At 50.6% G+C, this 12,906-nt stretch overlaps 1 protein-coding gene across 2 annotated transcripts in view; it reads left to right on the top strand.

Moving 5' to 3' along the window:
* The window catches only part of Pde2a (phosphodiesterase 2A), a 91,831-nt gene that overhangs the window by 591 nt on the left and 78,334 nt on the right, over window positions 1-12,906 (top strand). The gene's annotated exons all lie outside the window — the stretch shown is intronic.

Below are 12,906 nucleotides of genomic sequence, written 5' to 3'. Positions count from 1 at the left end.
CTCGGGCGGGGTGCAGGAGTTTGACCAAGGAGTTTCCAGGAGCTCTGGTGGATGGGATGGGATGGTTCAGCACCCTGGAGAGGGACAATCTCTGCCGGGAGTGTTTGTGTAGGGGTGTGGGGTGTGTGTGAGAGAGAATAAGGATATGTATAAACCAGAGTGCTCCCAGAACAAGAGAGGATCAGGGAAATATGCTCCATGGAACTGGGAATTAAGGGTTCAGGACATTACTTGATGCAACTTCACCTCAAATCATCTGTCCCAGGATAGGGTAGAGAGAGCCATGGAGCGCCATTTGTGCTTGACCACATGTGGGAGCTGCATGTGTAGATGAAGGAGCTACTGTGAGAAGTTCCAAGGTGGCAGGCAGGTGACAGTGTGTGTGTGTGTGTGTGTGTGTGTGTGTGTGTGTGTGCCCGCGTGTGCACCTGTGGAGTGTAAGGGACGTCCTGGGTGTAGATAGGTCTTGGGGTTTCTGGGGTCCCTGCATGCATGGGTTTGTGAACATCGGTGTGTGGCTGTGGGAGGGTATTGTCTGTGTTTGAGTGAATGTGAATACAGGTCTGTGTGTATATAAGGAGGTATGCATGTCAAATTGTTTGCATATTGCCCTGCATGACGGTCTGTATGCTCTGCCAGAATGACTCAGTAAGCATGTTGTTTGCTTGCTTGAATGTGTATTCACATCTGTGTGTTATTATGCTTGAGTAACTGGTTTTTTTATGTATGTGTGGGTGGATCTGTGTGTTTGCCTAAGTGTTCCAGTGTGGGTGTGTGATCGTGGGGTTGGTGTGTCTGCATATGTGTGCATCTTGGTCCTTGTGTGACTGGTGTATGTGTGTGTGTCCCTATTTATGCCCATTTATGTGTGTGGGTTTCTTTTCTTTGATGGCTGAATACACAGTTGGGACACTTTGGCCTACCCAGGGAGAGAGGAGGTGGCTGAATGTGTGGCCACCTCTGTGAGCCCAGGACACTTCATTCTATACCCTGTGGAGAGATGCAGAAAAGAAATAGGCAGTAATGGCCCTGCCCTCTGGGGCCTCCTAAGCGTCACAGACACAGAGTGGCTTGAGAATAACGAAGCAATAAAGAGCAGCATAAGCTAACAGGTGGTGCATCCTGGCAATGGCAGAGCAGAGGCTGTGAGGTGGGACTGGCGGAAGAACAGGGAGAGGCTTTGTAGATGTGTGGTGGGAAACGGCTGCCCGGTAGGTAGAAGTCACAGTTTGCAGAACTTTGATCCCTTGGGCTTTGCCCAGCCCCAGGAGAGCCTTGGGAAGTTTTATGTGGGGGAGGGGTATGAATATTTGGGCAGAGGAAGCATACGATTATATTTGGGTTAGAAACCTGCTTCAATGGCACTGTCGAAGTTAAGCTTGTTCATGGAGCTGGGTTCAGAAAAGGAGAGCAGGGGCCAGGCCAGTTCAAGGAGCCATGAGGTCTAGGACCAAGTCAGCCGAGCCAACCAAGGAGCCAGCCAAGGGGCAGATGAGAACAGAACTTTCTGCAGCAGCTCTTCAGATCTTCAGGGAGAGAGAGAGAGAGAGAGAGAGAGAGAGAGAGAGAGAGAGAGAGAGAGAGAGAGAGAGAGAGAGAGAGAGAGAGAGAGAGATTCTAGCTAAGGTGCATGGTGGCATAAATCAGAGTTGCCTCTTGCTAGCCTCCCCTAGCTGCCAGGCTAGAGCTGGACCTCTTCTTCAGCCTGGGCCTCAGCAGCCTGGCAGCATTCTCCTCTGGGCTGACCTGGAAGCTCCTGGCTGCTATGGGTCAGCTCATCTGGGAATTAACTGCTTCTATGCTCCCTGCAGCCCCAACCCCAGCTCCCCCTGCCCACCAAGCAGCTCCTGCTACTCTTCCTGCTTCCCACTCCAACTCTTGTCCCCAGAGACCACTGATGGCTTATCTGGGATCTAGCCAAATGGTGATGGGGGGCCGGGGAGAACTCCCATCAGTATCCCGCTCAGTCTTAATGGACTGGAGTCTCAGTCTCAGATATACTGCTGCCAGCCCTGCGTTTCCCTGTCTTCTGCTGCTTGGACCTGTAAAATATGACCCCTCAGCCTGGCGCCTTCACGCATTCCTTCGTTCCTTCCTTCATTTGCTCATCAACAGATGCCCTAGAGCCTGCTTGGTGCATATGACCCGGTCATTAGAGACACTGACCCAGTCCTCACTCACGGCATGCTCAGTATGAGAGAGACAGGAGTGGAAACTGACACCACACATTGTCACAGAACTGTGTGGGGAAGATTCTAAGGAAGACATGTTTGGCTGGGCCCTGAAGGATGCGCCTAGGCAAGAAGCATCAGAAACAGTGTGAAGTTTGCAGGGTATGGAAGGCTCAGTGTAGCCAAGACTAGAGGGAGCCAGAAAGGACATGGAAAATAGGCAAACAGGGCCAAAGGGGCCAGCTTTTGTAGGGTCTTCAATGTCCACCTCCCCCAAGCCTGGGTCTTTCCCCAGGCAGCAGAGCTAGGGAAGTGTTTTCAGATAGATTGCCTCTGCTAGGGAGCCCTCACAGATTGCCTGCAGTTTTGATTCCTGAAGGGCCGTGGTTGGGAGTGTGGCTCAAATGCAGCCTTGTGATAGCTCCTGTGTGTGAGTCCTTTTCCCACCCAACCAAGGGGTTTCTAATTGGCAGAAGCTGCTTCACCTACTCTTCAAGGTGTCTTCTCCAAATCTGGGTGTCACAGCCATCCTGCAGCAGCAGTTGCTTCCGTTCTCTGAGGTGTGCTGGTCACTCTGTCTGGCTTCCAACTTGACACCCCTATGACACTCATTTTTCTGCCTGGGTAGCCCATTCACTGGGAGCAACCCAGGGCAGTTTTCTCTGGGTACTTGGCTTGTCTTTATGTCATTCTCCATGCTGAGTTATTGTCCTTATGTTAAGCCGGTGCACGCAGGGGCATAGATGGTCTAGGAAGGGCAGCACCCCAGGTGGAGGGAGGGAAATTAGCAGCTTCTAGTGACAATACATAGTGAGCTGATAAAGAAACAAGCATGGCCTGAAAGGGAGGGAGGGTAGACTAGAAGAAGAACTTCCCACCGCTAGAGAAGGGCTATAGAATCTCCTGGCTGAGTGAGTGGGCTGATGGAGGAGGAAGTATCCCAGAATGAGAAGGGACTGGAGGCAAGTCTTTATCTGCCCTTGGTCCTCCCACAGATGACCAGAATCAGCCAGGGAGAGGGAGACAGAGAGATGGAGGGTCATCCATTCATTCATTTGGCAGTCTGGCCAGCTGAACACTGCTTTCCTAAAGGAGATGGACAGAGCCAATGACCATGACAGAGGAAGGAGCCACCTTCTCTACCTGCGCCAGGTCCATTGGAGCAGCCTTAGAAGGAAGAGTCACGGGCCAAATTGCAGGAGAAGTGTGAGGAGAGAGCCCACATGTGCAGAGGCCAGGAGGCAGGGCTGGCATGGGTTTCCTTATGCCAGAACTAGCAGAATTCAGGGCGGCCTGAGTGTGAAGTGCATTCTGGGAGGGAAGCACTGAAAGAGAAGCAAGGAATCAAGGCTAGACTATAGGCAGCACTTCCAGCTATGAAGTTGTCTCTGACACGTAAGGCTTTTATCAATGTGCAGTATTTTTGGGTGCTCCTAGTGTACCTGTCCAGGGCCTGCAAAGGACTCGATATTGGTTGAGAATTGGTGTTCAGTAAAGTAAGCAGAGACCCTAGAAATGAGGGCAAGGCAGTGTTTGAAGAATGAGCCCTTCTGGAAAGTGGTATGCAAATGAATGCAAAGCAATATGCAAATCAGCCCATTGTGCCTGGCAGCTTAGGCTCTGAGAACAAGACATCACCTGCTTCCATGCTGGCCTCCTGTTCCCTGTGCCCCAGGCTCGGGCAGCTATGACGGCCTCATCCCTGCCCCAAGTGCCCTGGCTTGTCTGACCACAGACTATGGCCTCCAAGGTAGGACCAGGAGCTCCCTGTCAGTAACTCAGTCCTCTTGGGATGTTGCTGTATTTAGTAACAGGGATTTTTCACACATTTATCTCCCATTGTTCAGCTAGCTGCCTGCTCCCTGAGAAAGGCCAGTTCCCTAGTGATGTGACCCACTTCTTAAAGTCCCTGAAGTCACCCTCTCATTGCCCTTTTTGAGGCAGCTGGAACTTGGTGAAACAAGAGGTACCTGTGTCTGATATCTGGGAGAACTTCCCACGAGTGTTGCTGAGGTGTGTGAACCTTGGGACTTCTGGGATGTTCCTCTTATGGTGACTCCAGGTTCAGAAGAAGATCTGAAGGCAGGGAAGGAAAAGTGGGAAACAGATATAGGTCTTTCCCAGATCCGTGTGGTCCTGGGAAAGTTGCTCGACTTCACTCTGCACCTCAGACTAGTAGTGCGGTAGCAAGAACCCTTCTGTCTTCACGGAATAGTTGTGAAGAATCTGGAAGCACAGAACGTAGCACTGGAAATACAGCGAGTGTTCATATAGAGGCTAGCTGCTGCCACTGTAGAACTCCCACACTCACCTACACTTTTAGACCTCGGCTAGGAGCCCAGAGAGCATCAGCGTGTGGGGGAGACAGGAGGCGGTGGGTGTGGTGAGAGGCACAGATGCTCTGTGGGCAGACGGAGGTGTCTGATGGACGTATGACCACCTTGCTAGGCTGCACCTGCCTGGCCTGAGACCAACCTTCAGAGATTACAATGGAAGAAAAAGCTCATCAGGGAAGGGGTTAAACCTATGGCCACACCCACAGCAGCCTGTGAATCATTCTGGGAATTGTAGTTTGGCCTGAGTTTGCAGTAACTATAATTTGTCCAGCTTCCTTCAAGCTAAATCTACACCCTGCTGCTGACGCTGGCTGTTGGCAGGCGCTAGTAGGGGCTGGGGGCTGGGTAGCTTCTTCCAGCTTGCTGGAGTATGGAGGTAAGAGCAGGGATCAAAGGATTAAGTCATAATGAGAACTCATTGCACATGCACCAGGAAGTTTACAGCTGCCTGAGCCTGGTTTCCACAGCTATGATCTTCTTTAATCCCCTCCACAAACCCAAGAGGCTGCTGTTTTCTGGATGAGGGAGCAGAGGATTAAGAAGGGACTGACTTGCCCACCGGGATGGGTGGGGCCAGGGTTAGAGCACGGGGTCCTCAGACCCCCAAGGTTCCTGCTCTTTTCATGAGTTACTGGTCTAAGTAGCAAAGCATTAGCCTTGCAGAACAGGAAAGATGTGGACAACTCCAGCTGGGGATGAGGCATCTCAGCAGAGGAACCATGGGACAGGAGCTGCTTGGGGCATAAAGCCAGGGGAGGGGGAGTTAGCCAGGCTTAAAGACCTGATCTCAAGCTGAGAGTTTGGATGTGTGGCTGTGATCCACCAGAACTCCCATCTTGCATTCCAAGGGTTTTGAGTGATGGTCAGACGTGGTTAGTGTTGGGCTCTGGGAAGGCCGGGACCTTGAAGTTTTGGCTGGACAGACTGAAGTGGGAAGACCAAAGGCTGTCTGAGCTTCTCACTGCCATTCTTAGAGCACCCAACACTTTGTTTCTCTTCCTCTTCTTCCTCGTTTCTGCCCAGGCTAGGAAGTGATATGCACGACAGAGCTGTGCTGCCATGTCAGAGAAACCCAGCAGGGGTCGCTACATACTCCATTCCCACCCCAGTCTTGGGTTTTGGGAAGACCAGGAGAGAAGAGAGACAGGTGACTAAGGAGCCTAGATGGTGGGGAGAGGGTAACCCAGTGCTCCCCGATTCCTTTGAGCTCTATTACAAAGGTATAGTGGGAGTGAGGACAGAGAACAGTTGGGACCTCAAATAACAGGGACAGACATGCTGGAGGAATGAAGCTCAGAGACAAGATTTCTCCTCACAGTTCTGCGACTGGCTAGTTGGGAAATGGGTTTAGGATGGTTACACACTTAGGTTTAGGTTTTTTTTACTTATTATATGCTTCAAATTTGTCTGATGGTGAAATGCAGAATGATATCAGTTGGTGTGTGTGTGTGTGTGTGTGTGTGTGTGTGTGTATTTGAGTGTGATCTTCCAGACTTAGGCATGTGTATACTGGTCAGAGGGGAAGAATGTATGGATTTGTGTTTGTGTAAAAGTGTGTATATATTTGTATGTGTGAGCATGTGTGTCCATTTTTTATACATTTAAAAAAAGATGTTATTTATTATGCATACAGTGTTCTGTCTGCATGTATCCCTGCAGACCAGAATAGGGCAACAGATCTCATTACAGATGGTTGTGAACCACCATGTGGTTGCTGGGAATTTAACTCAGGACCTCTGGAAGAGCAGCCGGTACTCTTAACCACTGAACCATCTCTCTAGCCGGCGTGTTCACTTTTATGTCTGGATCTTGATAGGTGGTTGTATGTGCAAGTATGGCTTGTGTGTATGTGTGTGCATGCATGTATAGAGTATTTCCAATATGTGTTCTAGTGAAACTGTGGGTATCTGTGTTTACAAGTACATGCGTGAGAGAGTCCTCAGACCTGTACTGCTGACTCAGCAAGGCCTCATTAAGGTCTGGCTCCTCATCACCCTCCATCTTGGCCTTACCTGCCTGCAGGTACAGATGAGACATATGGGAACTTGGGCTTCAGTGATTGTCATCCTGTTCATGAAATGAGCTTCCCGCAGGAGACTCTGGGATCCATGAGGACCTTAAGGAATGGTGTCATTGTCTTAATGTTCAGGTTTGGTGGCCAGAATCTTTGGGTATTGATTGAGAGGCTACATGTGGCTGGGGAGGGTAGGTTCTGCTCTCCCCAGGGTGACCACATGGGCACCACACTCAGGGGCTTTAGGCACTCCCAGCCTGGTCCTCTTGTATAAAAACAACTACTGAAGCCCAGAGTCGAACAGTGAAAACCAAAGTCACCCAATAGGATCATGGTGAGAGAAGAGGCTTGGAGTGGAGAGAAAGGTCTGTTTGGCCTGGAAGATCTCTCCCTCAGGCCCTTAGGCAGTTGGGGCACCCTGAGGAGATCCAAGGGTGTGCTTTGGTCAGCTTCCACCTGGGTGTCTCCACCCCTTTGGGCCTCTGGCTTTGAAGTTTCTAAGGAAGCTTCTGCCTTGCTGCTGCGAGATGCCTTCTGAGGGCTTGTGAAGTCTGTCATCCCACAGAACACGGGGACTCCACGAGAGGCGCCTAGGGATAGGTGAGTGTGGGGGCGGGCCTCCTCTTAAAGCATCAATTGTCTCATCTTTGAGCAAAGCCTTTATTCTAGGCGTCTGCTGTTCCGACATTGCAGGCTTCCTCCCAATCTCTCCATGAGCTCTTGGTGCGGAGACAGTGCTGGGCTATGGGGAGTTCAGAACATCAGCTCTGCCCCAGAGCAGGATGCAGAACCAGAACGGACAGGGCTTTCTTGGGAAGAAAGCTCAGATCCCTGGCTCTGAGATAGGGTCTGTTGCACTTCAGGAGGCCACAAGTGGGCTCTATCTGCAAAGAGTTTTGTTGCAAACTGAAGGGAACTTTCAGCGGTAGGTGTGTGGAGGGGCCAGGGGAAGATGTGTCGGGAGGCAGGGGTCCCCTGGACTCCTTGGCAGCTGGGCCAGTGTGAGGATGTGTGGTCTTTGGCCTGACTGAAGGCTGAAACAGGATGACAGCCTTTCCTGGCCCTAGAGAGAAGTCCTGCAACTTTGGGACTAGAAGTAGGCAGCCTGGGACAGTCTGGAAGGCTTAGGAAGACCAGGGAGGACCTGAGACTTGGAGTGACTTTGTTGCTGCACTGGTGGGGAAGGGGCAGGGTTGGAATGAAGGGAGGGAGGGCAGTGTTGGGGGTGGCTGGGAAGAACTGGGGTAGAAGAGGGGAGGAGGAGACAGGAGTAGCATGCCCCTCCCGTGTCAGAGAATGCAGGATTGCTTTAAAGCTCTCAGTGGGAGAGATGGAGAGAAGAAATGTCTTTTTCTTTTCTTCGTTTAATTAAAATTTTAGTTTACGTGTATTTTATTTGCCCATTTGAGACAGCATCTTATTGTGGTTCAGGGTAACCTGGAAATCACTATGTAGTCAAGAACTCTTGCACTCCTGGTCTTCCCGTGGCCACCTCTGGAGTGCTGGGATTTGGGGCATGTGACACCATAGCCTACAGGGAGAAGCAGTGTTGCCAAAGTGTCCTTTATAACGTCTTAGAAATTGCCCTGCTTAATCACCCCAACAAGCCTTCAAGGAGCTAGTCTCATTTTGTAGAGGAGAACAAACAAATGCCTCTCAAGCCATTTCCCTGTGGGCTGGGTGATGAGGCAGGGCTTCCTGAGCAAAGAGGGGCCTGTTGAGGCACCTAGACCAGCAGTAGAAAGGATTAGGGGAAAGATGAACACCGAACCCGAGAGGCGGAGTCTAGGCCTGGAGAAGGCGCTGCCCTGTGGAAGTGTGGCCACCACTGCCTGACAATGGGTGTGCAGGCTCAGGGACAAAACCCAAGCTCTCTCTCTACTTTCTGCTCTCCTGGCAGCACCTCACCTTCATCATCAGAGCTCATCTGGAAGTGGTGTGTGTGTGTGTGTGTGTGTGTGTGTGTGTGTGTGTGTGTGTGTGTAGCAAGCTGAGAGGAAGCTGCCACTAGAGGCCAGCCTCCCAGCAGGAAAAGATTGAACTTGACTATGAAGGGACAGATGGATGTTGGGAAAACAAAATCCAGAGAAGGTAAAGACTTGTCCATGCCCACACAGCTGGTTGATCTCAGAGTTAATATCAAAGCTGGGTCCAGCCTTCAAATACCTGCTCTCACGTTGACTTTGGCCTGCTGGGTGCTTCCTGAGGGTATCCATACACACATAGTTGGTTGCTGTCATCCTGGGAACTTCTTCCTGCCCTGCCTGCTTGCTGCTCCTTCTGTCTGTGCAGCACCAGGAGGGGGGCTGCTGAGGAATGACCTTCTCAGTATCTGGTCATGGGCTCTGTACCCTACTATGCCATCTTTGATGATGCCTGTGTCCATCACCCAGGCCAAGGAGATAGACTAGACAGACGATCCTTACCCTGCCGTGTTAAAGACGGGTGTGCCCCCGATGTGAATAATGGAGTGGTTGACTAGGTTGTTTTCTGAATGGTAATGCTGGTCTTGACCTTGGTCCTCCAGAAGGATGGGGTGACAGGTGCAGGGCTCTGGGACAGGAGGAAGAACCTGGTGGGAGACAGGCAGACATGGCATCCCAGCTCCCATCAGGAAGTAGGGGAGGGCTTCAAAGGGGTCACGTGACAGCTAGTTTGGGTTTATGTTGATTGGGGAGACAGGAAGGGGGTGGTATGTTGATCCAGATGAGAGGTAAGAAGTCACCCTGAAGGGTGGCTTAAGAAATGTAAGGTGCCTCGGTAGGTAAGAGGGATCATGGCAACTCTACCCTGGCTCACAGGCCTGAGCTGTGCTCATTTTTCTTTAATGCTCCCAATCTTCCTTCAGAGATAGCTCTAGCCCTCCCCCCTCATGGTGTCTGCAGGGACAGCCCTCCCCCCTCATGCTGTCTGCAGGGACAGCCCTCCCCCCTCAAGCTGCCTGCACTTTCCACTCTTGTAACACCCATCAATTTTAGCCATAGGCCACACTCCCCAACTCTCGCCCCTGAGAGCAAAGTTGGGTCACTGCTCTTCATCTCCCAATTACACTTGTGACCCCTGCAATGCCAAGCCCATACTAAGTTCCCTCTTGAAGAGATCCCTCCTGGTCTGAGGCCTCCATCCTTGTTGCTGTCCTGAGTCCTGGTTTTGGACCTTCTTGGGAGATGAGTCAGTGAGGAAGGGTTAGGGGCTCTGGCCCAGCCACCTCACCGATGCCTCCGCCAGTGGGGACTCACTTTTGGCTTCTGATGGGCCTTGAGCCTTGATGCAGTATCAGCGACGACTGGCTGCCTTCAGCCCCGCTCAGCGTCTGATGACCGTTAGGTGCTAATGTGGGCAGCAGGGCCCTTTAGCTGCAGCACCTCCTGCTCACCTCATTCCCCTGGCTGCCTGACCTGATGAGCTGGGTATCCCAGACACAGACACACAAGGCCCTGAGACTCAGACAGCCCAGACGTAGGGACGCAAGCACCCACTCAGCTTCTTAGAGAGATTTCCCTACACACAGAAGCTCACAGCAAAGAGGCTGCCATGACGGTATGGAACAACAGACACAGGGTCGTCTAAGACTGATCTAGAAGCAGGAGAAATAGAACAACTAGAAGCATCCATGTACACAGTGCTGGCTCACCAACCAAAACAGACAGCATGGGTGGGATTCAGCTCATCCATGCTGCAACTCAGGAAGTCATTTATGCTTGGCACTACCAAAGTCAGACCCAGTCACTTGGTTCCCACGGTGGCTCCCACCACTGGGGAACAGAATTGCCATTAGGAGAAAACCTTCCTTGACAATCACTGCCCTTTACTCTGATATTGGTGTCCCTTCTTTTAGGGAACTTTCTAAGACTTGATAGGACACACACACACACACACACACACACACACACACACGCACGCACGCACGCACGCACGCCCACAATACGCCCAGATTGATTGGCTTGCTCTTATGCAGGTCTTGTGTAGGTAACTACATCTGCTGTAAGTTCATGAGTTCAATGGCCTTGTCATGTCTAGAAGACAGCAATTCACAGCAGTTCTTCCCATTCTCAGGCTCTTACATTTCATTCCTACATTCTCTTTTCCTCAGTGTTCTTATGTCTTGGGGATAGGCATTGATAGACATCCCATTTAGGGCTAAGTAGTCATAGTCACTTACTTTTGGTGCTTTGACCAGTTGTGTGTGTCTGCACTAACTGCTGCCTATTGCAAAAAGGAAGCTTCTCTGACAGCACAGATCTAGAGGTACAAACAAATATTTAGATGGCAGTTTGACAGTAGATGGCAGTTTGACACTTAGCAAAATGATCACAGAAGGTTGTCCCCTATGGCCTATGACGTCCCCAACTATGGGTCTTTGGACAGTTTATACAGTGTCAAGCATGAATGCCTTCCTGTAGCGCTGGCCTCAAATCCATCAGAAAGCAGCTGGTTACCCCATAACACTCATGCCATTTTGCACCAGGGGCCACATCTTGCCTGGTAAGTTGTAGCATACATGGTCTGTGATGAACAAACTATTGATGTATGTTTTCCCCCCAGTGGACTGTATAATGAATGCATTCTGGCACTATGAGAACTAGCCAGCAGGGAGAGTTTCCTAGTTTGTCCTAAGTTAATTTCTCTCTTGTTCTGCAACCAAAATGTGTGTTGTCCTCAGCAATAGGCTCTTAACACCTATTTATGATGGGAAACCAAGAGCAATGGCAATACCCTGTGAGTTCTGGGGGCTTCCGGGGCCTCCCTGATCAATAAATCTAAGGGAAGCACCCCATGAGTGGCACTGAGATTTTAGCTTAATTATTACTATCTTCTGGGAACAGCATTGTTCACTGATGAAGGATACCTCCATTCAAAGCCCCACCCTAACTTTTGAGACAGGCTCCCACTATGCAGCCCTGGCTAGTCTGGAACTAGCTATATAGACCGGGCTAGCCTTGAACTCACAGAGATCTGCCTGCTTCTGCCTCCCGAGTTCTGAGATTAAAGGCACGTAACATCGTGTCTGACTTCAAACTCCTTAAAAAAATAGGGTGCAAAGAGATGACTCAGCAGTTAAGAACACTCGCTCGCCTTGCAGAGGACCTGGGTTCTGTTCCCAGCACCCACATGATGACTCATAACCATCTGTAACTCCAGTTCCAGGGGATTTGCTACTTTCTTCTGGCCTCTGTGGGCACCAAGCACCAACATGGTGCACATTTATACAAGCAAGTAAACACTCATGTACACATAAAATAAATGATTTCAAAAATGATATATTTAAATGAACTTAGAAAATTCTGGGTTTATGTAATGCTGTTTTATGCATCCTTAGTTTTGGTTCACACAGCTCCTCCAAAGTCCCATACTCTCTTAAACATTTCATACCCAGCATTCCCCTCTTTAGTCGGAAATGTTTTCTTTTCTTTCTTTCTTTCTTTCTTTCTTTCTTTCTTTCTTTCTTTCTTTCTTTCTTTCTTTCTTCTTCTTTTCTTTGTTTTTGCTTTTTTAAGACAGGGTTTCTCTGTGTAGCTTTGTAGACCAGGCTGGCCTTGAACTCACAGAGATCCACCTGCCTCTGCCTCCCTAGTGCTGGGACTAAAGGCGTGCGCCACCAACGCCTGGCCCTGAAATATTTTCTTAACCCCTCCCTCCATGAAGGCCACTTCCCCTCTTGTGGGCCCTACCTGGTAGGACCCTTTTAGTGTCCCCTACTCCTGAAGATGTCATTAACCATTTCCCACATAGCTTTTGTCAAAATTGGGGTGAAGAATTTTTTGTTCTCCTATATCCAGCGAGACAGTGACAGTGCGTGTGAACAAGCCATTAAAACCAAGAAACTGGACAGAGGCTAATTTGAAGGGAATGAGTCACTAACAGCATCAAGCGGCCCCTGCTGCTCAGGGCCCAGAAGGCACTGAACCCACAGCTGCCTCATTCTCTGAAATACTGTGGTTTCTTTTATGTTGTCCCCAGGCTTTCTGCCTAACCCAGTTCCCTTCTTCCCAAGCTGGCCTTGCCTCTCACCACCTCTCTGAACTTACACATGTTCATTCCTGTTGAGTGTTCCTAGGCTCTCCTCCCCTCTCCTCTGCTCTCCTCTCTTCTCCCCTCCTCTCCTCTGCTCTGCTCTCCTCTCCTCTGCTCTGCTCTCCTCTCCTCTCTTCTCCCCTCCTCTGCTCTCCCCTCTCCTCTCCTCTCCTCTCCTCCCCTCCCCTCCCCTCTGCTCTCCTCTCCTCTCCTCTGCTCTCCTCCTCTCCTCTCCTCTCCTCTCCTCTGCTCTCCTCTCTTCTCCTGTCTTCTCCTCTCCTCTCCTCTGCTCTCCTCTCCTCTGCTCTCCTCCTCTCCTCTCCTCTCCTCTGCTCTCCTCTGCTCTGCTCTCCTCTCCTCTGCTCTCCTC

Source organism: Mesocricetus auratus, unplaced genomic scaffold (genome assembly GCF_017639785.1).
Source record: "Mesocricetus auratus isolate SY011 unplaced genomic scaffold, BCM_Maur_2.0 Super-Scaffold_4256, whole genome shotgun sequence".
Classification (NCBI taxonomy): domain Eukaryota; kingdom Metazoa; phylum Chordata; class Mammalia; order Rodentia; family Cricetidae; genus Mesocricetus; species Mesocricetus auratus.
Note: the sequence above shows the minus strand (reverse complement) of the source record. Positions and strands in the feature narration are given on the sequence as shown.